Source organism: Balaenoptera borealis, assembly GCF_965194805.1.
Source record: "Balaenoptera borealis genome assembly, chromosome: 1".
Classification (NCBI taxonomy): domain Eukaryota; kingdom Metazoa; phylum Chordata; class Mammalia; order Artiodactyla; family Balaenopteridae; genus Balaenoptera; species Balaenoptera borealis.
In genome coordinates, this window is record NC_138860.1 from 86,896,400 (window position 1) to 86,922,713 (window position 26,314).

The 26,314-nt window shown below is 44.2% G+C and overlaps 1 long non-coding RNA gene across 1 annotated transcript; it reads left to right on the plus strand.

The window, feature by feature from the left end:
- Nucleotides 1-252: 252 nt before the first annotated feature.
- Nucleotides 253-26,314, plus strand: LOC309634023. Its single transcript, XR_014247819.1, has 2 exons — nt 253-4,533; nt 23,894-26,314. It is a non-coding gene; the product is annotated as an uncharacterized lncRNA (long non-coding RNA).

Here is a 26,314-nt window from a genome sequence, read left to right on the forward strand (position 1 = left end):
CCAGGCTCAGCGTTGGCAGTTGGGGGCTTTCTGCAAAGCCTTTTCCCCGGATGTGGTGTTCCCTTGCCTCACTGTCACTTCTGCTCCACGAAGTCCTGGCAACTAGAAACTGCTGGCCCAAACAGGAAAGTTAGGACCATGGAAGGAAGAACTGTCGCTGCCTCGTGGCTACCTCGGGGACGGCACTCATAGATCCGCTCAGCTCCGGAAGCCTCGGCGACCCGTAGGGGTGAGGGGTGAGGGGTGAGGGGTGAGGGGTGAGGGGTGAGACTTAAGGGTAGGTCCAAAGAAAGCTAACTAAAAAGCAGACGGTGCAGATCGAGTATAGATCATTGGAAGTAAAAGTAAAAAATAAAAGTGCTCTTCTCCCTAGCCGCGGGAGTTTTCCCTGTTACTGATGAGAAAACGGGTTTTTAGAGTTTTTAACAGATTTCCTTAGTCTCAAGGTTGTCCACGATATTATGCTCTGGAGCCCTGATCGAGGAGTTTCTGACCAAAAGAAGCCGAACAATACCGTGACTAGGAACTGCTTGGATATTGGTTTCCAGGCCTATCAGACATACCGAGGTTATTACGAAGACATTGGGTTGCGTCTGGGGTTAAGAGCCCAACCAGGGGGGAGGGGGGAGGGGGGAGGGCTCCTTTTCAGTCCTGGTGCCTTCTGTTTGAGCTTGGGCCAACTCCAATTTGCTAGGCCAATTTTGCAAGTGTCATTTGAAAATGATATTTAGTACTTCGTGAACTTGTGTAGGTTAAATGAGATAACCTAATAATACACCTAGCATAGTGTGTGGCTTATATTAAGTATGTCCTGACAGGAAGCAAAGATAAGCTTGTACTTCAGGCTTTTGTAACATTTGAATAAATTTTGTATTTGCGAATGTGACATCCATTCACAAAATAAACTCGTTTATTAAAGAAGAAAATATTTTATATGGAATTTATGAAACATATAAACGGGACTTGTTTATAGCAGCTTTGTTCATAATAGTCCCCAAATTGGAAACAATGCAAAATGTCCGTCACGAGGTGAACGGCTATAATTGTGATATATGCATTCAAAGGAATACTACTCTTGGATAAAATGAAACAAATTCCTGATACATGGCCACAATATGCATTACTCTCGAAAACATCATGCTGAGTGATGAAAAGAGTACATAGTCTGTGGTTCCATTTATGTGAATTTCTAGAACAGGCAAAACTGATCCATAGTGACAGGAACTAGATCACTGATTACCTGGGACAGGAAGTGGTAGGGGGATGGACGGCAGAGGACAGTTTGGAGTACTGGAAATGTTCTTTCTTCTTGAACAGGGTAGTGGTTACGTGGGTACATTCATTTGTCAAAAGTCATCAAACTTGAAATGGATGCATTGTATTATTTTCAAATTACAACTCAAGAAATTTGATTTTAAAAAGTAATAAGAATCATTCCAAATTTTAATGTCTTAATTAAATTATTATCATTATTATTAGCCTTAGAGGGTTCTTTTAGAAAAGTCTCTCTCTTGTGGTAAACAATTTGATTGAAAGTTCAACAATTTCTTCATTTTTGTTTTTGTATCTTTTTCTTCCGTTAACTTTATGCACTATTAAATTGAATACTTTAAAATAAAAATAGAATCTATAAGAGCTCAATTTTATAAAAACAAATTTATATATATATTGATATACCAAAATGACTCCATCAATATTTACCTACCTTAACAGAAGTTAGTTTTGAATTTAAGATGTTTCAAATTTTTACATATTTGCATTTTCTGCATCATTTGAATTTTACATAATAAGCATATATAATTTTTGCAAAAATTAGAATAACTTAAAAATAGATTTGAAGAAAAATACGTAAAGATGTTAACAGTAGTTAATTCCAGGAGGTGGGACTATGGATGGCTGCTTATTTTCTTCTTTATATATATTTAACACTTTTTAATTTAAAGAAAATGAATGACCTGGAAGTGAAAGAACAGAATAGCTATGGAAGAGGTATGGGGTAGGTGAGAGGAAAAGATAAAGGGAAGGAAAAACCTAGCTCTGGCAGGAATTGTGTTTAAGTTGGAGGTGTGCGGGGAGCAGCTGTTGGGATAAGAAGGATGTTTGGGAGGCAGGTGGGTCACGAGGATATTTAGGACAGTTTTATGCCCGTTGCGTGACTCCTCCTTGGTGTTTTTTTCAAAAGAAATATACAGACTTAAATTTCTTGTCAAGCATCTTTACCATTTGTGTTCCTCTTTGATTGGGAGCATATCTTGTGGAGCCAGGCGGGCTTCCGTTCAAAGTCCTGCTTTCAAATCCCACTCACTGACTGAGCGACGAGACAAGTTACTTAACCTTTCCATGCCTCAGTTTTCTCATATGGGAAGTGAGGATGATGATATGATATAGGCCTGTTGAAAGGATTAAATGAGTAAACCCATGTAAAACTTGTAGACTATGCCTGGGCACATGGCACTAACATGTAATCACTGAGTGTAAGCTCTTGTGTTTTGGGCACAGCACTGCATAAAGACTGGGTGGGATTTTATTTAAGTTACTGATACTTTTCAGTGGCTGTGGACCCTCCTAGAGAGAGTAAAGCAATCCTCTCTGACCAGCAGTAACCTCCTGGCCTGGGAGGATCTGCAAGTATATTAGCGCACGTGATCAGCTCATCAATAGGGGAATAATGGTCCAATTCCTTGCTTCAAGAAGGCCCCAATTTTTTAAAAAAAGAAAAATTATGATTTTACAGTGGAAAACATTTCTACACATGACACAAGACCCAGAATTTTAAAAGAGTGGTACATATGACTACATAAAAATTTATATTCAAAATACAAGCAATGAACTTTAAAAATATCACACATGTGATACAAAGTTACATATGCCCCAAAACTTGTTATGGGAAACAGTAGTCCCCTGATCCCATCCCACATTTCTTTTTTCCAGGGATAACCACTTTCTACTCACACAACCAAATGTTTGGCTATTTATCTCCTTATCTCTAAATAAATATTGAGACTCTGATTTTCCAGTTTCCCACCCCAGGCCCTGCAGACCGGCCTGCAGAGGGAAGAGTGGAGTTTGTGTGTTTCCCTACCCGCCAGTCGTCTCCAAGGCAGCCGCCAGGACTTCCACTCGCTTGCAGACCAACACAGCCCACCTCACCCCTCCAAACCCAACCGGCAGAGGGAACTTTGCAAGAACAAATGCCAGGCAAGCAGCTTGGCGATTTGGGGTGGAACCGGGTTCTCGGGCAGGTCGGTAAAGGGTGGGAGCGCTCCAGAGTGAGGAGCCGTGGTCGCCCAAACCCAGCGACTGCCCCCGCTGCAGTGCTCGCCCAGCTCCTCTCCCTTCCAGCCCCTTTCTCCCTTCTGTGTCATTCTCTCCTCCTTCCTGCTCTTGCCCGTCCTCGGATCTTTTCGCCGGCCTCACACCTTTCTCGTCACGTCCTCCAAAGACAGCTGTGTCAGTCGGTCCTTCGTAACCTCTGAAAGTTCCAAAATCTAAAACTCAGAGAGATGCTCCTTAGCACCTGGAAGAGGACATTTTAATTCGCTGTTCAAGTCCACCACAGTCCTCGTCCGTACGTTTCTACCGAGCAGTAAGAGGGCAGAAGTGCTTCCATCCGGTCACGTCCTGGGGCGTCTTCTCGGTGGAGCAGAGTCGCGGCAGGACGAAGGGGCGCCCGCCGGTCCCGGAGCCGGAGCGGCTCCGGCTCGTCTCACCTTCGGCCCCGGAGGAGCCGGGCCGGGCGGCCGTGGGTCAGGGACTTGGGGTCTCCTCAGACGCCGGAATCCGCGGCCGGGGCTCCCCTCTCTGGCTGAGCTTGGGACGGAAGGACGAGGTTTCCTGGAGGGAAGGTTCAAATCTTAGCCTAACAGCGGCTTTTCGTGTCCAACGGAGACTTAGGAGCGAGAAATTGTGAATAAAACCATAATAAACTGGGATAGGATCCATTAATATTCGGAATAATAGGGCACCTGAATACAATACAGTACTTCCCATCCAGGTCTGGAACCCTCGACCCGAAAGCTAAGACGCTGTCACCCTGGCTGCTCAGCGACGTCACAGCCCCGCCCCGCGACCATTTACTCACAGGGACAACCGCGCAGTTAGCTACAAGACGTGCGGGGCGAAGCCCTCTCGCGGGGCAGGACTCAGTGGGCGCAGCCTCTGCCTTTCGCCCCCGAGACCCAGGGTGACCCGACGAGGGGGCGGCACTGGCTCGGTCGCTGCGCCCCAGGGCGGCGGGGCCGGGGACTCCGATGGCCCGCGACGGGCAGAGTCGCCAGGGTCCAGCGGGGACGCCGCGGGCTCGTCCCCCCACCTGCCCGCCACGTCCGCGTGGAGCGCGCGGACCGCGCCTCTCGGGGACGCGGGAGCGGGAAAGCACGTCCCGTCTGAGGAGTAAAAAATCCCCTTCTTCTAACTAAACAGAAAGGTCCCACCGAGATTTGAACTCGGATCGCTGGATTCAGAGTCCAGAGTGCTCACCATTACACCATGGAACCTCCTCGAGAGGTGCTTACTCTATGCCACCGAAGATGGGTAAGTACTTATTTCGCCTCCATGCCTCCCAGCGATAATGCCAAGGCATTTCTTCTACGGTCCCGACAAGACTTGAATACGGTTGACCCGCGTGGGTGGTCATCCGTCTTGCTTTCTCTCTGCTCCTCTCCTTTGGCTGACTTCTCTCAGTTCACTTGCACCTCAGAAAATGAGGTAAAATCCACTTTGGGCTTCGGGCCAGGGAAGAGCCCCTGAAAGTCTCCATCATAAACCACATATTCTGCCTCAGTTTGCCAGAGTGTCCCATCCTGAGGTGAAATTTCTGCAAATAATAGTGTTACTTTCCTTTTCTTTGCCTTCACACTTTTCCCATTGCCCAGAGAGGGCAGACGATTGTCAGGGCAGGACTTGGGACTTCCTGGGTCCCTTGGCTACACAGCACCGATGACACTCCAAAGCTGCCACCACCTCCTATGTGTAATATATAAAGTGTGTCAGCAGTGGAGTGGGAACGGGAGGCAGGAGACCTCTCTGCGACGGTCCAGCCACCGCAGGGGGTCTTCCAGGTCCCGACGGAGAGGGGCAAGGGACTGAATAGCACCTCGAGCATGGGGTCAGAAGGACCAAGACAACTGATGGTTGCTAGGCACGTTATTTAGAATTTACTGAATCTTATATAGACAGAAGAGGAACTCATTATTAGACAATAATCCCATGGAATTGCTTATCGTCTCAGTTCAGTCACTACCACTGACGTCAACAAGTTTACAACAACTATCCTTGAACATTATCTTCCCTTAACCAGGCTCACACACAGCCCCCAGCCATAAGGAACCACCAGGACTCTCTCAGTTCCCTGAGGTCTCCTGGCTTGAGATAGCTTTGCTCATCTCTTTTACATTCCTCAGGCCTGGGAAAAAGAGTGCATTCCAAGGTAAGGGCTTTGCTTTTTGTGAGAGACATACTGTCTCCTCCAGGAGTTACCTCCGGCTAAGACTGCATGCTTCCCACACCTCTCCTTTTCTTCTTCATACACTTCTGATGAAGGGGGGCTAAGTTTTTCTTACAACCAATGTAGATTTGTTAGATTTACAGTGCAAGTAAAAATTAACGTTTACACCAAACACTGAGACAAACCAGGCCATGCTCACCTGGGGTGACTCAAAGTCAACGACATGCTGTGGAGACCACAAGGCAGGGCTCTGACACTTGGGCAGTCACAGACTCTTTCCTCAGAGCTTGGTCAAGTCAGTTTCATTCCAATTTCTTAATATGTCATGACCCAGAAATTGCACGGCTTAAAAAATGTGTACACATATCCGGGTACCCAAGAGCACTCATTGCTGGGTCATAGAGCATGTGTATCCAAGTTGTCTGACAGTGTCTACAGTATTTATGTACACAAAATACCACCACACTAAATATTTACATGTGTAATAGGTATAAATCCACATTATGTCTCAAAACAATAATCTGCGTTATTTCATCATTAGTGTATAGGAATGCAAGATATTTCTGTGCATTAATTTTGTATCCTGCAACTTTACCATATTCATTAATTAGCTCTAGCAGTTTTCTGGTGGCAGTTTTAGGATTCTCTATGTATAATATCATGTCATCTGCAAACAGTGACAGTTTTACTTCTTCTTTTCCAATTTGTATTCCTTTTATTTCTTTTTCTTCTCTGATTGCTGTGGCTAGGACTTCCAGAACTATGTTGAATAATAGTGGTGAGAGTGGACATCCTTGTCTCGTTCCTGATCTTAGAGGAAATGCTTTCAGTTTTTCACCATTGAGAATGATGTTTGCTGTGGGTTTGTCATATATGGCCTTTATTATGTTGAGGTAGGTTCCCTCTATGCCCACTTTCTGGAGAGTTTTTATCATAAATGGGTGTTGAATTTTGTCTAAAGCTTTTTCTGCATCTACTGAGATGATCATATGGTTTTTCTTCTTCAATTTGTTAATATGGTGTATCACATTGATTGATTTGCGTATATTGAAGAATCCTTGCATCCCTGGGATAAATCCCACTTGATCGTGGTGTATGATCCTTTTAATGTGTTGTTGGATTCTGTTTGCTAGTATTTTGTTGAGGATTTTTGCATCTATATTCATCAGTGATATTGGTCTGTAATTTTCTTTTTTTGTAGTGTCTTTGTCTGGTTTTGGTATCAGGGTGACGGTGGCCTCATAGAATGAGTTTGGGAGTGTTCCTTCCTCTGCAATTTTTTGGAAGAGTTTGAGAAGGATAGGTGTTAGCTCTTCTCTAAATGTTTGATAGAATTCACCTGTGAAGCCATCTGGTCCTGGACTTTTGTTTGTTGGAAGATTTTTAATCACAGTTTCAATTTCATTACTTGTGATTGGTCTGCTCATATTTTCTGTTTCTTCCTGGTTCAGTCTTGGAAGGTTATACCTTTCTAAGAATTTGTCCATTTCATCCAGGTTGTCCATTTTATTGGCATAAAGTTGCTTGTAGTAGTCTCTTAGGATGTTTTGTATTTCTGCAGTCTTGAGGGAAAAAAAAACGGAGTGGGAGGAATGAGACTCCCTGACTTCAGACTATACTACAAAGCTACAGTAATCAAGACAATATGGTACTGGCACAAAAACAGAAACATAGATCAATGGAACAAGACAGAAAGCCCAGAGATAAACCCACGCACCTATGGTCAACTAATCTATGACAAAGGAGGCAAAGATATACAATGGAGAAAAGACAGTCTCTTCAATAAGTGGTGCTGGGAAAACTGGACAGCTACATGTAAAAGAATGAAATTAGAATACTCCCTAAGACCATACACAAAAATAAACTCAAAATGGATTCGAGACCTAAATGTAAGACTGGACACTATAAAACTCTTAGAGGAAAACATAGGAAGAACACTCTTTGACATAAATCACAGCAAGATCTTTTTTGATCCACCTCCTAGAGTAATGGAAATAAAAACAAAAATAAACAAATGGGACCTCATGAAACTTCAAAGCTTTTGCACAGCAAAGGAAACCATAAACAAGACGAAAAGACAACCCTCAGAATGGGAGAAAATATTTGCAAACGAATCAACGGACAAAGGATTAATCTCCAAAATATATAAACAGCTCATTCAGCTCAATATTAAAGAAACAAACAACCCAATCCAAAAATGGGCAGAAGACCTAAATAGACATTTCTCCAAAGAAGACATACAGACGGCCACGAAGCACATGAAAAGCTGCTCAACATCACTAATTATTAGAGAAATGCAAATCAAAACTACAATGAGGTATCACCTCACACCAGTTAGAATGGGCATCATCAGAAAATCTACAAACAGCAAATGCTGGAGAGGGTGTGGAGAAAAGGGAGCCCTCTTGCACTGTTGGTGGGAATGTAAATTGATACAGCCACTATGGAGAACAATATGGAGGTTCCTTAAAAAACTAAAAATAGAATTACCATATGACCCAGCAATCCCACTACTGGGCATATACCCAGAGAAAACCGTAATTCAAAAAGACACATGCACCCGAATGTTCATTGCAGCACTATTTACAATAGCCAGGTCATGGAAGCAACCTAAATGCCCATCAACAGACGAATGGATAAAGAAGATGTGGTACATATATACAATGGAATATTACTCAGCCATAAAAAGGAACGGAATTGAGTCATTTGTTGAGACGTGGATGGATCTAGAGACTGTCATACAGAGTGAAGTAAGTCAGAAAGAGAAAAACAAATATCGTATATTAACGCATGTATGTGGAACCTAGAAAAATGGTACAGATGAGCCGGTTTGCAGGGCAGAAGTTGAGACACAGATGTAGAGAACGGACATATGGACACCAAGGGGGGAAAACTGCGGTGGGGTGGGGATGGTGGTGTGCTGAATTGGGCGATTGGGATTGACATGTATACACTGACGTGTATAAAACTGATGCCTAATAAGAACCTGCAGTATAAAACAAACAAACAAACAAAAAAACAACTAATACTAAACTTTCATTGGGTTATTTGTTTGGAAATATGTTAATATAAATGTTTCAGACATTACATGAAATTTCTAAAAATCTTATATGTTCTGGTATAATGTTATAAGTCATAATCCTAGTTATTACCTTAAAATGTATATCTCAGAAATAACTAATTTTCTTGTCAACTGCATTATTATGAACTTTCATCAAATCTTTAACTGTGGTCATTTTTAAGTCTTTTGTCATTTACAGACAGTTCTGGGTGTACTCTGATGCTTTTGCAAATATGTTCCTATAAAAGGGTTTCATCTTTAAGAAATTCATGGAAAAGACTCTGACAAGTACAGGTTTCTGGTAACTGACTGTACTGCTGAACTGAATGAATAAGCATTTTCAGAACTCTAATGAAAAACTGATGAACTCATAAAAGTGCTAACAAAAGATCAAGATGAAAAAACACATTAATTACATGGGACTGAGTGAACTGATGAGGATGAGTATAATTTTTGTGACTTTCTGTCTGAATTTAAAAAAAAAAAAATCCCACAAGGACTCAGAGGCAAAGAATATACAAATCAATTTTCACTGCAAAGTAAAGGAGCTGTTACAGTGGAGGATTACTGGACTGAATGTCAATATTATGACATAGTATGAGTGTGTTTCATGTTTGGTAATTGCAATCATTGTTGCTTTTGTTGTGGTCATCCATGTACAATGCTTGGTGTCAGTCTATTTATCTCTTGTAAAAATAAAATACAGTGTGTGTGTGTGAAAAAAAAAAAATAATCTGCGTTATTTCATTTCCCCTTTACTTCTTCATTTTCTCCCAAAGCCATTTCTTCCCTTATCCAATACACAGAACAGAAAAATTCGCATTCAAAAAGCTGTCGGCCAATAAACAGAGTCAGAAAGATGCCCAGTGTTGCTGAGAGACGTCCCAGGGACTGGACAAGAGTTGACTCAAGGGGGAAGGAGGCCCTTGTTACCAGGAGGAAGTTCACAGCACCGGGCTGAGGAGAAGATGAAACTTCCTTCTGGAAAATCAAGAAGTTGAGCGGCAACAAACAACACGAAGCGCTCCTCCAGGAGAACTTCAAGATCAGTCAAGGTTTATGAGTGCAAGGACCAGAAGGGGACTCTGGCTGATACAGGAAGAAAAGAAATCCGTGGAAAGGACGTTGAGGGATCACAGAATGGCCGGGAGACCCGGAGAGCCGGGCTCTGACAAGGGGCAGAGAAATCCAATGAGGTTAGAACCGCGGCGGGTGGAGGGGCGGTCTTCGAGGGACCAAAGCGTGCGTGTTGGGACTGAGAGCCCAAGGCGAGAGGTGGGGATGTGGTGATGGTGGGAGCTGCCGTGTGTCGGGGGCCAGTGAGCAGAACTACCCTGGGAATGTAACTCTTCTTCCTCCTCCCGCTCCTCCCGCTCCTCCAAGGCCTCTCCCCTCTCCCTCCCCCTCGCCCCCTCGCCCCCTCCCTTTCTATTGCTCTCCCTCGCTCTCCTCTCCCCTCGTTCCTCGCTCGCTTTCTCCTCACCCCCTCGCGCCGCCCCTTCACCTTCCGATCCGTCCTGTCCTTCCGCGCCGCCGCCGCCTTCTGTCGCTAGCGCTCCTCCTTCCTTTGCACGTGAAGAATGCCACCAGACATCGCACAGTCTGGGAGGTTTCCACAGTCTGCGAGGAAGATGTGGGAATATTTTCCACCATCGCGAGAAGCACGAATGCCTTTCTCTCTGGTCAGGCCTCTTTGCGGGTCTTTGGGAGACTGAGTGAGGCGGCGCTCAAGTTGCTCGCGGCGAGGCGACGCAAGAGCGACCATCACCAGACCCCTGACCTGGTGGAGCTCCCTTGATGGACGCAGGAAACCGAAGAAGGAAGCGGAGGACCCCACCGGCCCCAGAGGCCTCTCCAAAGGGTGGGCAAACGCTCATTTTCTCACCGCCGCAGGTTCTTCCCGTTTCCTCCAGCCCGCGCGTCGGTCCCGGTCCCGCAAGCAGAGAACTGGCGATGAAGGGCGGCCCGGCGACAGCGGAGCAAACCGGAAGAGCAATCACAGGAGCCCATGCTTTGATGCCGTTTACAGAAATTTCTAGAAGAAGCAAACTAATTTAAGGTGAAATAAATAAGGGTAGGGGTTGTCAAAAGAGTCAGAGGATCATGACCATAGTATTTATGATTTCACTGCTTGTGACGTTATTGACCCAGCAGTTACTAAACCCAGGCAACAACAGAATGGAGTAGAATGCTCTCATTGGTCCCATTTTACAGAAGAAAGAAGGGAGGCACAGAAACTTTATTTGTTCAAGGCCACGCAAGGGGAGAACCATTTTTACAACCCAGAGCCTGTGCGCCCGAGAGCACAGATGAGTTGGGTCTTTCTTCTCAGATGTGGGTGTATCAGGATTTCTCAGCTGGAGGGGTGGGAAGAAGAGCAAGAAGGAGAGAGAGGGCAAGAGAGGGAGCGAGGGAGGGGTGGAAGCACAAATTCGTTTATTCTTCCCCTCCCTTCCCCTTCCTCCCTGCTTCCCTCGCTCTCCTCTTGCCTCCCGTTTTCTCTCCGACGCCAGCTCTTTCCCTCCTTCCCCACTCTCTCTTTCCCTCCTTCCCCACTCTCTGACAGAAACAAGGCTCATCTCTCTGGGATCCCCGCACCAGCCTCATGGGAGATCTCAATGCCCACGTCCCCAAACCCGCCTTCCCCCGTCGGTTTTCGCTTCCCGCCGGTTCCCCGCTCCCAGGATCGACCCCACAGAACGCAGCCTGCTCAGCTAGCTGGGCGCGGGGAGCTGCACCGCGCAGACGGGGACCTGTAGGCCTTTCCGTTGCCCGCCCCACGGGATGCTGCGAAATCAAATAAGCAGAATAAAGGCTTTTAGAAAAGGAATGTTCACTTCGAAAACGTTTCCTTATTTCCATTCTCAGGGGTCTTCATGGGACCAAGGGCTAAAGACGACAATGTATTCATCCAAGTGCTAAGAGCGTCCTGGTGAGTGCCAGACCCTGTTCTGGGCGTGGGGACGCAGGGGCGACCATCACGGCGACCGCTGCCGTTGTGGAAATCGCGTGATGGACACAGGAAACCAAAGCACCACACCGGCCCCCGGAGGCCTCTCGGAAGGGTGGGCAAACTCTCATTCAATGGGTGTCGGCGAGAAAACCGGAAGAGCCGTCATGGATGCCCACCGGGTGTTCAGCTATCCTTGGACCCCATTGGGTTCAGGCCCGGAGGGTTCAGGCCCGGAGGGTCCCGGCCCGGGCTCCGGGTGTCTCTGGGGGCGCTGGCATCTGAGGCGGGTAAGGGGCAAGGCGGGGTCAGGCCATTCTGCTGCCCTTTTGGTTTCGGATAAGGCACCTAAGGCACCAGTTTCAAACAGGATAAAGAACATCATTCATCGCTCTAAACGTTCCGTTTTTCCGAGGCTTTGGAGCTGGCACGGTGCTCCTGCGGGGCAGGCGGCACACCCTGGGAATTAGTAAGTGTCTACTGCAAAGAGAGTCCAGAAGAGTCGCGCGCTGTTGTCTCTGTGGCGCAATCGGTTAGCGCGTTCGGCTGTTAACCGAAAGGTTGGTGGTTCGAGCCCACCCAGGGACGGTGGGAGAGTTTTGTTCGACTTTTGTTTTTTTTTTCAGAACCCATTCAGGATTTTCCGTGCTGAATACCATTCCAGGTGTTCCATGCTGATTATTACCTGTACATCGGCTCACACAAACTTTACCGAACTGCATTCGGGGTCCTATCCACCTCAAGACTGCTGCCAGTCTCGGGCCACCCCGCCTTCCCAGCTCTATTGTCTATCGTCTCTACTGGACTCCATACTCGCCTAACTCACGACCTTCTGAAAGAGACCGAGGAATCCACAGTCTGGTGGGATAAAGTCTTTATTCTGCCAAAGTCTATAGACTTGAACAAGAAAGTTGTTTTTTATGTGCCTCAAAGTTTTCATCTGTGAACGTTAGTACTTGTTCTGTGAATGATGTTATCAGTGAGCTCATCATCATAATTCTCCTCCGCATTGTTTCTGACAAAGGCATTTCTTGCATGGTTCTGTATTATTTGGTTTCATGGCTTCACGATGACGAATAGGCTGCAACCATCATTATTGTACACACACCTCTGACCACTCGTGCAGGTGTTTCCAGAGCGTAGAGAACTGCAAGTGCAAGTGCTACCTTTAGTGTTTCTGTGCTTCTAATGTTGGCAAATCCTTCAAGTTTGCCCTCCACAGAAGTGGCACTGAATCATATTCCATTTTATTTTCCCGTCTTTCAATGTCCCTTTCTTCATTTACTTGCCAACACAGCAATCTTTCTATACATCTCTCTATGATAGTCTAACTAATAAAGGGAGCAGTGCCCTCCCGACATAACTAAGGGGAAGGACAACAGAGGGGCACTGTGGGCAGTACACAGAGACATTCTATTGCATACGTTCGAAAGCTCAACATTCAATATTTTTAAAGTCTCCCAATAACTGTAATGGTTTTCTCTGCTGACCTAGTCAACAGGGTCCAGAGAAGACTGCCCAGAGTGACCTCTTTGACAACGTCCTGCCAAGCAACTTATCCAAAGAGAAGAATCTCGCTGATCCCAGAGGTTTTTTTCCTTCTCCCCTTTCCTCTTCTATTTATAAGTTTTGGTTATACTTTTAATTTGATGCAAACAATCTAATGCCTGTCCTTCCTCCTATAAAATGGGGAATTCGCATGGGCATAAGTGTCTCTATGTTATTCATTGACACTTTTTTGTTTGTTTTTTTGTCTGTCTGTTTCGTGACTGTGACTATAAACATTAGCCCATCTAAGACACCTCGCGGGAGCCAACAGAATCCTGCCCACCACAGGTTCCTGCTTCAGACCTGGACCCTTAGAGCTATTGGCTCGTGTTTGCTCCGTTCTGTTCAATCTCATGTGAGATTGAACCGTGTGGTTCTTTTTCATACCGTGTGGTTACTGGACAGGTATTTTCTCTCTCTCTCTCTCTCCCTCTCATTTGTGCATCACTAATGTCTCGTCTCAGTGCGGGATTCTGGTTTTAATTTTAGGAAGTGAACTTCTGGGGATAATCCCTGTTGGGTGGCGGTTGACAGGGATCCATTCCCTGTTAGGTAGAAGATGACAGCTAATCCAGACCATGAGTCTTTTTTGTCTGATGCTTGTCCTGAGGATTCTGGTGTTTCCTTGTATGTGACACCGCAGCAGTGAGAAGCTGTCCACCTCTTGTCTTTCCACTATTTGCTAAAAACCACGTGGGCCCAGTCAACCCTTGTCAATAACTGCAAAAGTGTAGTAGCTACAATAAGGACGATCTTAATGTGCAATGGTTCCCTCATAAGGAACTCAACATTAATAAGGGGGATTATACGGGAAGAATATGGAATTTTTAGCAGGGAATAGGCAGCTTTCTTTCACTGGTATACTCAAGTTTCTAAATAACTAAAAAAATTCAAACCAATGTCCCTTAGGGATTGCTTAAATCAGACTACAGAAAGCAGAAGAAAGACATTTATATCATTACAAACAAGCAACAAAGTCAGCAACATGAGCACTTGTGACAACCGTACAAATCAAGATTTAAACCTTCCAGAACTGTAAGCCCGTTCGGTCCTTAATAAAAATGGATGAGGAGCAATAACTTCATGCACAGGTATATACCCTGGAGACTCAAAAGCGTATCACTTTCAGCAATGAGGGTCCTCCGAAGACCTAAATGTTGCTTAATTATTTCACTTTGTTTCCCTCACTGGCAAGTGTTGTTAATACATATCATTGCCTTGCTTTCACTTTAAATAATGCCCACTCGTTTGATGGCATCTTTTCCCTTTTAAATCTATTTTTTCAGAAAGAAATCAATGTATTTTCTCTTTCTCTGGAGAGAATGGACAAATTAGGTCTCTAACAATTTAAAGGAGTCACTTCCCCAGTTAACTTCAGGAAAGTAATATTAACTTGTATAAATCTAAAATAAGAAGATTAAGAATTTCTGGGACAATTGCTTTACTACTTATGCTTTCAATGTGGTATCTATATGAGGAAAAATTTTGTTGTTGAATTGGTGACAAGTAACAATAACAGATTTAGCTATAGATTAAATTAATGGTCTTGATTACTTGGAACAACAACGACAAACAAGAAAGGATATTGATAACAAAGATGAATCTTAATACTTTTAAAAATTTAAATAATTTATACTTTGGATATATAATGGCATTTAAAATGTTTCTGTCATGTTGTGTTTTTTTTTTTTTTGAGGCGACTCAGTAAAATTAGATTGGCTTAATAATTTTGCTCTAGAAATGACTGAATATATATATATATATATATTTCAGATTACCTTGTAATATAGAAAATAATGATGGTATAGCATTCTAGTATATAAGTCTTGGCTTAATTTTGGCTTGAAAATCTGAGTTAAGTTGGACTTCCTAAATTTCCTATACTGGTTGCACTAGTCAAATAAGCAAACATATCCACTAAGTATTTCAACTTCTAAAAATTTAAATTTATGTGTTGAAGTACATTAAATATACTTGTCAAGTACACTAAATATACTAATATCTTCAAAGAGAAATGAATACTTGTACTTCTAGTAACCAGACGACTCAATTATTCCACTTACAATTTTTGGTAAATATTTTTAGGCGTCATCTAATGTATGATATGCTGCTCACAACCATTACCTTAAGCTGACATTCCACTGTTAATACTGTGTCAAAGAGAGAACCAAGTGTTCATGACCAAATCTGCTCTTTTAAGAATAAATATGAGTAAAGGAATGTGGGTGGTATATGAAATTGAGAAATTCTGATGAGGAAAGTAGTTCAATTAGGCTTAACTCACAGGTGCCAAAGGGGGACACTGGCAGGTAGTACACAAAGAATAGCCGCCACATGCATTTCACCACTAAACTCTCAAGAATTTTTGAGCATCCACACATAGCCAAAAGCGTTTATCTGATTAGCTCGGAACTTCACTAGATTAAACCCTCCTGATAAGCTGTTTGATGGCTTTCAGCTATCTGTTCCTCCAGGAAAGGGAAAACTCCCCTTTCTCAGGCTTTGTGTGTGTGTGTGTGTGTGTGTGTGTGTGTGTGTGTGTGTGTGTGTGTGTTCCTCTCTTCTCTTTTCTGGCTTTTTTATAAGTCCTGCCTTTGTTTAATGACAACATCCTAATAACTGTTTCCCATTTTTATTAGTAACCATGTGAGCTAACTCATTCAAAATCTCTTTACTACTTGAAGTAAGTCAGAAAGAGAAAAACAAATATCGTATATTAACGCCTATATGTGGAACCTAGAAAAATGGTTCAGATGACCCGGTTTGCAGGGCAGAAAGAGAGACACAGATGTAGAGAACAAACATATGGACCCCAACGGGGGGAAAGCGGCAGAGGGGTTGGTGGTGGTGGGATGCGTTGGGAGATTGGGATTGACATATATACACTAATATATATAAAATAACTATTAAGAACCTGCTGTATTAAAAATATTTTTTTAAATTCAAAAATAATCTCTTTACTACTAATGTTGAAGTATGATTTTCATATTCACATGTGTATACACTATGTTGGTAGCTTTGAAATCTATTCTTGGGTGGAGACTGCCATGGAACGGGAAAGTTTAGGCCTTCAATGGTTGGAAGCTAGGCCCTTCTTAGTCTTTAAAGAGACAGTTTCCAGTTAGTATGTGTTTAACAAACGCATCGTCATTCTCTCTGCGTCTAACGTCGTTGCTTCTCCAATGGTCCTGTTTACTCTTTCTCCTCTTCTTCTTCATTTCATTAATGAGTTTGGGGAGGTTTGTAGGCCTACCTTTCAATCTTCTCTTCCTTTTGATATATTGGAGGTTGAACAAGGAAGGGATGCAAATCTCAGTGAAGTTTTCTCAGTTACCCGTGAGCATGGTGGCCAAGGGGAGGGGCTCTGGAGGCAAACTGCTTGGGTCTGAGTGCTGGCTCTCACTGTCATGGGGGCGGGGGGGGGGGGAGGAGTGAGACCCTGGAAAGGTTAGCTCAGCTTTTCAGTGCCTCAGTGTTCTCATCTGCAACAAGGGGTGGTAAAGTCCTACACTATCTTCCAGGGTTGTTATGTGGACTTAGTAAGTGATTCCACAGTAAAGCACTGAGGAACAGTGCTGGTCACTGAGTAAAGCTCGAGCAAGCTGCTATTATCGTTATTATGAAGTCTTTTATTTCCCCTTCTAACTGTACCACTGCTGACTTTCAACATTCCCCAGAACAAACTGCGATTGTTTAAATGTTTAGCTGACCTCTTCTCCCTCATGTTAGTGACCTGCATCTGGGAAATTGGTTGCTTTGGATGGTGATCGAACTGGTGATCTAAAGGCAGTGGGAGACTGGATCCAGCTTCATCAGATTCTTGGACCTTGGGCAGGCATGACGATCGTTTAGCTCATGGTAGACAATCTCTTGCACATGTTTCTATAGCAAGAGCTTTTCATAGATAGTCAGACATACCTTAAGTATTATAAGAAAAGTGCAAGTATGTACCAGTGACCTGTCTTTTTGGTTGTTGTTGTTGTTTGAAGAAATCAAAGGAAGAAAATAGAATTTACCTGGGAGTTGTAGATTTCCTCCTTCAGGTATGACGGAGTGTTTGTAGCAAGCTAGCATTCACCCTGAAGACGACTCAATCCAGTCTGGATGAAAGGAATTCTGTTTGAAGGCTTTGGAGAAATGCAGCTAGGACCCACAGGATCCGCTCCAGAGAGAGAGAAGCTCACTGGAATGAACCTAATTCTCTACCTTTTCCCCTTAGGCCCAAAGGGCACTTGCCAGAACCCCCGGCTCCCGCGGCTTCTGGGAGCTGAGGAGTCAGCAGCGGGGGCGACCCCTGCACTCGGGGGCATAGCCGTGGATCCGAGGACTCTGCGGTCGGTGCGGGAGCCCGAAGGCCAACTGTGGGAGGCTCGGGGGTCCTCCCTTCGGGCCAGGCGAGGAACCCTGAAAGCAGGGCCTCTCGGAAGCCGCAGTCTCCTTGCCTGAGAGATCTCGGGGCTTCAAGGTTCATTCTGCAGTTTAAAAAGTTGGCGACTAGGATAGTGGTGGCAGGACCTACGGATTTCAGGGATGCGCCACTAAGCGGCAGCACCCGCCGTGTTTCCGTAGTGTAGCGGTTATCACGTTCGCCTCACACGCGAAAGGTCCCCGGTTCGAAACCGGGCGGAAACAAGCGTCCTTCCTTTCTGAAGTTTTTACCTTCCCATTCCAAAAACCAAAACGGGCGAAAGGCAGGGGGTGAGGCGGCGGGCGCAGCCTCAGTTTCCATCCCCAAGGTACAGGCCAGGAGTTCCCTTACTGCCTGAGAGCCTGCTCAGCACCAGGAACCCGCCCGCCTTTCTCTGCTCTGAGGCACCGCGGAGCGCAGGCCACAGCCAGCTAATCCAAGTGGGCAAAGGACAAGGCTGACTTCGGGTCAGTTTTACATCCGGAAATCCCCTCACCTACTAAGCAGGTGCCTAAACCTCTTCCACATGTTCACACGAGTTATGTCTCTGAAAACCCAGGAGTTCATCCCTGGAAAGCACACTTGGCTTTCCCCCACCTCGGCACACCTACGCAACAGTTTGATCTGCGTGACGCCACAAAAGAGACCGAACCCGACTGTGCACCGGGGACCCGAGCCAAAGACACGGAAATGAACAATGTCAGGCTCCACGAATTGAGCCGGTCGCGGAGGGGAAGGAGCCCGTAGCGGTGCCGTCTCCAGGAGAGCCCCCAGAGCCAGGGCAGAGATCAGGAAGTGGACGGATCCGCCCATCCCCTGCTGACATCCCAGTCGGCACCTGACTCAAGGGAAAAGCGAGGTTCAGAAAGAGAGCAGGACCTTGGCTCGGCAGCACACAGCGCTGAAGCTAGACCAGGACGGACCTTGTGTCCTGTCTCAGGGCCCAAGGCGTCGCCCAAGACTGGCGAGGTGAAGGGTGATGAGCAGCCGGGCAAGGGCTGGGAGCCTTGCACAGCTGCATTCAGCCCTGGGCTTCTGGGAAATCTCCGTTCCTGCTCTCCGGGTCTCTGAAGTTTAGTCTTGACTCTTACAATTTTCACCTGGAGACGCTACGTCGAGGCTCCTCAATGGTTCCCTGGTGGCCTAGTGGCTAGGATTCGGCGCTTTCACCGCTGCGGCCCGGGTTCGATTCCCGGTCAGGGAAGCCTCTGCAAAAGTTTTTTTCGTTTTTTTCCCCTTCAGCGTCTCCACTGGCAGGAGTCTTCCTCTTCCTGCCCCGACCAGAGCTGTGTTTTGCTTCAAGGTTCAGATGCAGAAGAGCTTCTGCACTGAGTCCCCAAATGCCGGCGAGTGCCGGCCTCAGGGTCCTTGACATCGCGCAGGCTGGAGGACGTGAGATGTAATGAACAGCCTGGGCTGGCCGGCTCTCGCCTCGGCTCTTTTCCCCCTGCATGTTACAAACCCGAAGTCTTATTTACCGCGTTTTCATCCCAAGAGAATCGGAGACTCGAGTTCCAAACATTCATGAAGAACCAACACCAAAGCCCTTTGAAACATACAAGAAAGTTGCAAGAGGAATAACATCGTATATTCTGTACGTAAGTGCACAGTAAACATGTTCCCACGTTGGGTTTCTCACTCTCTCTCCGTACATAAGAATGGCGACACCACTTGAGAGTTCCGTGCAGACCTCTCCACTCAAGATTGCTCCTTTCGTTTGGCGTGTCTCTCAAAGGCAGCTTCTGCGGGACTTGTCCTCCAAGACCAGGGGAAGCCTCTGTCCTCGCGAGGAGGCCCCCTTGCCCTTTCAGGAGCCTGAAATCCGTTCTCTTCAGGCTGTAGAGAAGCTTCAAGAGGAGTTTTATTCAGCTCCCCCCGAAGTGCAGGCCAGGCACGTTCTGTGCTAGTAGGAATCCCCCCGGACCGGCTGCCCTCCGGTCTCCTTCCCGGTTGCCTTGGCGGGCAGTGGGGTCTTGGGTCAGCCTGAGCGCTGGAACCGCCTACCTCGCGAAAGGCCCTTCTGGGAAGTGCAGCTGCCCCTTGGCTGTTGCCTGGATCTCTGTGCCCTGCACGGAGCGTAAAGGGTTCTGACAGGACACAAAGGTGACGAATCCTTCCCTGTAGTGAGTGGGAGGATGAGAGGACCAGATGGGAAATGCGTCCAAGGGAGGGGGTGTATTCTCAAGTGCTTGTCAGAATTGTCTGCATGGGTGGCTGCCCTATGATAATAGTGCTTAGTGTTGTCTTTTCCTGACCTCGACCCAGTCTCAGGTCCAGTGGGATCGGCTGCTCTAAACTTTCCGTTTTTCCGAAGCTTTGGAACTGGTACCGTTTTCCTGCGAGAAAGGCGGCACATCCTAGGAATTAGTCAGTGTCTACTCCATAGAGAGGCCAGGAGAGGGGCGTGCTGCTGTCTCTGTGGCGCAATGGGTTAGCGCGTTCGGCTGTTAATCGAAAGGTTGGTGGTTCGAGCCCACCCAGGGACGGTGGGTAGAGGTTTTAGAACCCATTCAGCGTTTTCCGTGCTGATTACCATTGCAGGTGTTCCATGCTGATTATCACCTGTACATCTGCTCCCACAAAGTTTACCGAACTGCAATCGGGGTCCTATCCACCTCACGACTGCTGCCTGTCTTGGGCCACACTCCCCTTCCCAGCTCTATTGTCGGTCGTCTCTATTGGACCCTATAGTTGCCTAACTTACGGCCTCCTGAAAGAGATCGAGGAAGCCACGGTCTGGTGGGATAGTCTTTATTCTGCCAAGTCTACAGACTTGGACAAGAAAGTTATATTTTATGTGTCTCACATTTTTCAGCTGTGAACGTTCGTAATTGTTCTATGAATGATGTTATCGGTGAACTCATCATCATAATTCTCCTCTGCATTATTTTTGATAAAGGCGTTTCTTCCATGGTTGTGTAGTATTTGGTTTCATGGTTTCACGATGACGAATAGGCTGCAACCATCATTATTGTACACACACCTCTGACCACTCGTGCAGGTGTTTCCAGAGCGTAGAGAACTGCAAGTGCAAGTGCTACCTTTAGTGTTTCTATGCTTCTAATGTTGGTAAATCCTTCAAGTTTGCCCTCCACAGAAGTGGCACTGAATCATATGCCATTTTATTTTCCAGTCTTTCAATGTCCCTTTCTTCATTTACTTGCCAACACAGCAACCTTTCTGTACATCTCTCTATGGTAGTCTAACTAATAAAGGGAGCAGTGCCCTCCCGACATAACTAAGGGGAAGGACAACAGGGGGACACTGTGGGCAGTACACAGAGATATTCTATTGCATACGTTTGAAAGCTCAACATTCAATATTTTTAAAGTCTCCTAATAACTGTAATGGTTTTCTCTGCAGACCTAGTCAACAGGGTCCAGAGAAGACTGCCCAGAGTGACCTCTTTGACAACGTCCTGCCAAGCAACTTATCCAAAGAGAAGAATCTCGCTGATCCCAGAGGTTTTTTTTTCCTTCTCCCCTTTCCTCTTCTATTTATAAATTTTGGTTATACTTTTAATTTGATGAGAAAAATCTAATGCCTGTCCTCCCTCCTATAAAATGGGGAATTCGCATGGGCATAAGTGTCTCTATGTTATTCCTTGACACGTTTTTGTTTGTTTCTTTGTCTGTCTGTTTTGTGGCTGTGACTATAAACATTAGCCCATCTAAGACACCTCGTGGGAGCCAACAGAATCCTGCCCACCACAGGTTCCTGCTTCGGACCTGGACCCTTAGAGCTATTGGCTCATGTTTGCTCTGTTCTGTTCAATCTCATGTGAGATTGAACCGTGTGGTTCTTTTTCATACCGTGTGGTTACTGGACAGGTATTTTCTCTCTCTCTCTCTCTCTCTCCCTCTCATTTGTGCATCACTAATTTCTCGTCTCAGTGCGGGATTCTGGTTTTAATTTTAGGAAGTGAACTTCTGGGGATAATCCCTGTTGGGTGGCGGTTGACAGGGATCCATTCCCTGTTAGGTAGAAGATGACAGCTAATCCGGACCATGAGTCTTTTTGTCTGATTCTTGTCCTGAGGATTCTGGTGTTTCCTGGTATGTGACACCGCAGCAGTGAGAAGCTGTCCACCTCTTGTCTTTCCACTATTTGCTAAAAACCACGTGGGCCCAGGCAATCCTTGTCAATAACTGTAAAAGTGTAATATCTACAATAAGGACGATCTTAATATGCAATGGTTCCCTCATAAGGAACTCAACATTAATAAGGGGGGTTATACAGGAAGAATATTGAATTTTTAGCACGGAATAGGCAGCTTTCTTTCACTGGTATACTCAAGTTTCTAAATAACTAAAAAAATTCAAACCAATGTCCCTTAGGGATTGCTTAAATCAGACTACAGAAAGCAGAGGAAAGACATTTGTATCATTACAAACACGCAACAAAGTCAGCAACATGAGCACTTGTGACAACCGTACAAATCAAGATTTAAACCTTCCAGAACTGTAAGCCCGTTCGGTCCTTAATACAAATGGATGAGGAGCAATAACTTCATGCACAGGTACATACCCTGGAGACTCAAAAACGTATCACTTTCAGCAATGAGGGTCCTCCGAAGACCTAAATGTTGCTTAATTATTTCACTTTGTTTCCCTCACTGGCAAGTGTTATTAATACATATCATTGCCTCTGCTTTCACTTTAAATAATGCCCACTCGTTTGATGGCTTCTTTTCCCTTTTAAATCTATTTTTTTCAGAAAGAAATCAATGTATTTTCTCTTCCTCTGGAGAGAATGGACAAATTAGGTCTCTAACAATTTAAAGGAGTCACTTCCCCAGTTAACTTCAGGAAAGTAATAATAACTTGTATAAATCTAAAATAAGAAGATTAAGAATTTCTGGGAAAATTGCTTTACTACTTATGCTTTCAATGTGGTATCTATATAAGGAAAAATTTTGTTGTTCAATTCGTGACAAGGAATAATAACAGATTTAGCAATAGATTAAATTAATGGTCTTGATTACTTGGAACAACAAGGACAAACAAGAAAGGATATTGATAACAAAGATGAATCTTAATACTTTTAAGAAATTTAAATAATTTATACATTGGATATAAAATGGCATTTAAAATGTTTCTGTCATGTTGTGTTTTTTTTTTTTTTGAGGCGACTTAGTAAAATTAGATTGGCTTAATAATTTTGTTCTAAAAATGACTGAATATATATATATATATATATATATATATATATATATTTCAGATTACCTTGTAATATAGAAAATAATGATGGTATAGCATTCTAGTATATAAGTCTTGGCTTAATTTTGGCTTGAAAATCTGAGTTAAGTTGGACTTCCTAAATTTCCTATACTGGTTGTACTAGTCAAATAAGCAAACATATCCACTAAGTATTTCAACTTCTAAAAATTTAAATGTATGTGTTGAAGTACATTAAATATACTTGTAAAGTACACTAAATATACTAATATCTTCAAAGAGGAATGAATACTTGTACTTCTAGAAACCAGACGACTCAATTATTCCACTGACAATTTTTGATAAATATTTTTAGGCGTCATCTAATGTATGATTCCATATATACCAATATATGATTCCAAGAGTCTCATGTTCCAATATGGGTCAGCCTAAATTAAAAATTCAACACCTAGAGTTAATTTTAATCCTTTGACCAATATTAAATTGATTTAATTAACCAATCATCTTTGGTGGCCTGCAAATTCTCTCTGTCTTTGTCCTTCCCCTTTGCCCTAATTTCCTGATAGGTCGGTTGACAACAGTGCTTTCGTAGGGGAATGCTGTTGCTTTCGGGGTTCACATATATTTCTATCTTTTGTAGGTTTGTGGCTGGTGCTGTGGCTATTCTTATGTGTTCCCTTGACAAAAGTTCAGTAGAGTGGCTTGTGTTTTCACTGCTCTGACACGTCAGAATCATAACCTTAATGCTGCGCACTGCACGGCTTCTGAAACCTTCTCAGAGTGCCTCCTTGCTTCCTGTTACACATTCATTCTTTGCATGGCACTTGCCTTTTATCACAGCAAGCAGCAAAATCCAGCTTTGCAAAGAAATGATATCATTGAAAAGAAAGTAGAAGAATCTAATGTTGGCAGATTTTATTATGAAAATTACACCTCAATAAAGCTTACTTTTTTTAAAAAAAAAGGACAAACAAAACCCAATGTTGACAGGATGGAGGGCACTAGAAATTCTTACCCATTTCTGGAAAGGGTATAAAAAAGTTCCACAGGTTGGAAAAAAATTTGGCAGCATCCACTGAGGGTCATACATACACAGTTACATGATGTGGCCCAGAAATCGTACTTTTAGCTGTGCTATACCTTTGACCTGTGCTCTCCAATATGATAGGTGCAAGCAACATGTAGCTACTGAACACTTGAAAATTGCTAGCGCCACAGGTTGTAATGATAATATTTTGATGTAATAAGTCTCCTAAAACATTAAAATAGATTAAAATAGAAAATTCAAAATTCCTTGTGACAGGTTTGAAAACTAATAAAGGGAAACGTCACTAAAATGAAGTCGGGAGACCAGAAGTGGGAGTTCTCATGGGGTACCACTCAAGTTCAAAGACAAGAAGTATCGTCAATTACATACCCAAAAAGAAGAAGCATCAACAGGAAAGAATCTTCAATTACAGGCCCCAACAGAAAGACATGCACGTTGCATCTCCTGCAAGAAATCAGCAACTTGGCAATGAGAAACCTTCATCACCCTGAACTTTCACTTTTCACCAATGGACTTGGGTTCAAAACAGCCTCCCTCAGCTTCCTCCTCTTTCTCTGTAAAGTCAGGTTCCTTCCTCTCCTTTGTTTGTGGGACTTGCCTATGGCTTTTGCTATAGCTTGCTTGTCCTCAGTTGCAATTCTTCCGCTATTCCTGAATAAACACTTTCTGCTGGAAAAAAAGAAAAAAAACCGACTTTTATATATTTTTATTTTCATAAATTTTTAAAATTTATTTTGTTTATTTGTTTTTGGCTGTGTTGGGTCTTCGTTGCTGGGCGAGGGCTTTCTCTAGTTGCAGTGATTGGGGGCTACTCTTCATTGTGGTGGCTTCTCTTGTTGCGGAGCACGGGCTCTAGGCAGGCAGGCGTCAGTAGTTGTGGCATGAGGGCTCAGTAGTTGTGGCTCACGGGCTCTAGAGCATAGGCTCAGTAGTTGGGGTGCAGGGGCTTAGTTGCTCCACAGCATGTGGGATCTTCCCGGACCAGGGCTCGACCCTGTGTCCTCTGCCTTGGCAGGTGGATTCTTAACCAATGCGCAACCATGGAAGCCCCCAAAAGTATTATTTTGAAAGTCAACACTGGCATTATTCTCTTGGAATGGGATGCCCTAGAAAAATGTGTATGTCCCCCAAAAGTCATAAAAAAATGTTCGTACCATTTCAGAATATCCTCAACTGGAAACAACTGAAATGTCCAACAGTTCAAAACTATGTGGAGTTATATTCTGACAAAGCATACACACAGAGACAAAGAACTACGTGAAAAATAGGGTTAAATTTCATAGACATAATGTTGAGTGAAAGAAGTCAGACCCATGCCCCTCCATCCCCCCAAACCCAGTGCATGCCCTGTGATTCAATTTATGTGAAAGTAACAGGCAGAGAGGTTGGCAGGGGTATGTGTGTGATTACTCTGAGCTCTTGCATGGGAAGAGTCATGAGGAAGCCTTCTGTGGTCTGGTAATTTTGCATACCTTAGTTATTTAGGTTGCTTCATCAGTTATTCAGGTTGGTGTACACTGGTGATGGTTTGGGAAGTGTACACTCTTTGTACTTTATGCATATTATGCCTCATTGTTTTAAAGTTTAATGCCACTTGGTTATTGGTAAAGTGATGTTGATACTTTTTCTTCTGCTTTGTCCTGGGCTAGGAGGGAAAGTAAGTTCAAAGTAGTTATTGTGATATTTATGCTGTCCTCAGATTTTTGGCTTCCCTTCACTATCGGATATCTGACTACTTACGCATATGCTGCTCACAACCATTACCTTAAGCTGACATTCCACTGTTAATACTGTGTCAAAGAGAGAACCAAGTGTTCATGACCAAATCTGCTCTTTTAAGAATCAATATGAGTCAAGGAATGTGGGCGGTATATGAAATTGAGAAATTCTGATGAAGAAAGTAGTTCAATTAGGCTTAACTAACTCACAGGTGCCAAAGGGGGACACTGGCAGGTAGTACACAAAGAATAGCCGCCACATGCATTTCACCACTCAACTCTCAAGAATTTTTGAGCATCCACACATAGCCAAAAGCGTTTACCTGATTAGCTCGGAACTTCACTAGATTAAACCCTCCTGATAAGCTGTTTGATGGCTTTCAGCTATCTGTTCCTCCAGGAAAGGGAAAACTCCCCTTTCTCAGGCTTTGTGTGTGTGTGTGTGTGTGTGTGTGTGTGTGTGTGTGTGTGTTTCCTCTCTTCTCTTTTCTGGCTTTTTTATAAGTCCTGCCTTTGTTTAATGACAACATCCTAATAACTGTTTCCCATTTTTATTAGTAACCATGTGAGCTAACTCATTCAAAATCTCTTTACTACTTGAAGTAAGTCAGAAAGAGAAAAACAAATATCGTATATTAACGCCTATATGTGGAACCTAGAAAAATGGTTCAGATGACCCGGTTTGCAGGGCAGAAAGAGAGACACAGATGTAGAGAACAAACATATGGACCCCAACGGGGGGAAAGCGGCAGAGGGGTTGGTGGTGGTGGGATGCGTTGGGAGATTGGGATTGACATATATACACTAATATATATAAAATAACTATTAAGAACCTGCTGTATTAAAAATATTTTTTTAAATTCAAAAATAATCTCTTTACTACTAATGTTGAAGTATGATTTTCATATTCACATGTGTATACACTATGTTGGTAGCTTTGAAATCTATTCTTGGGTGG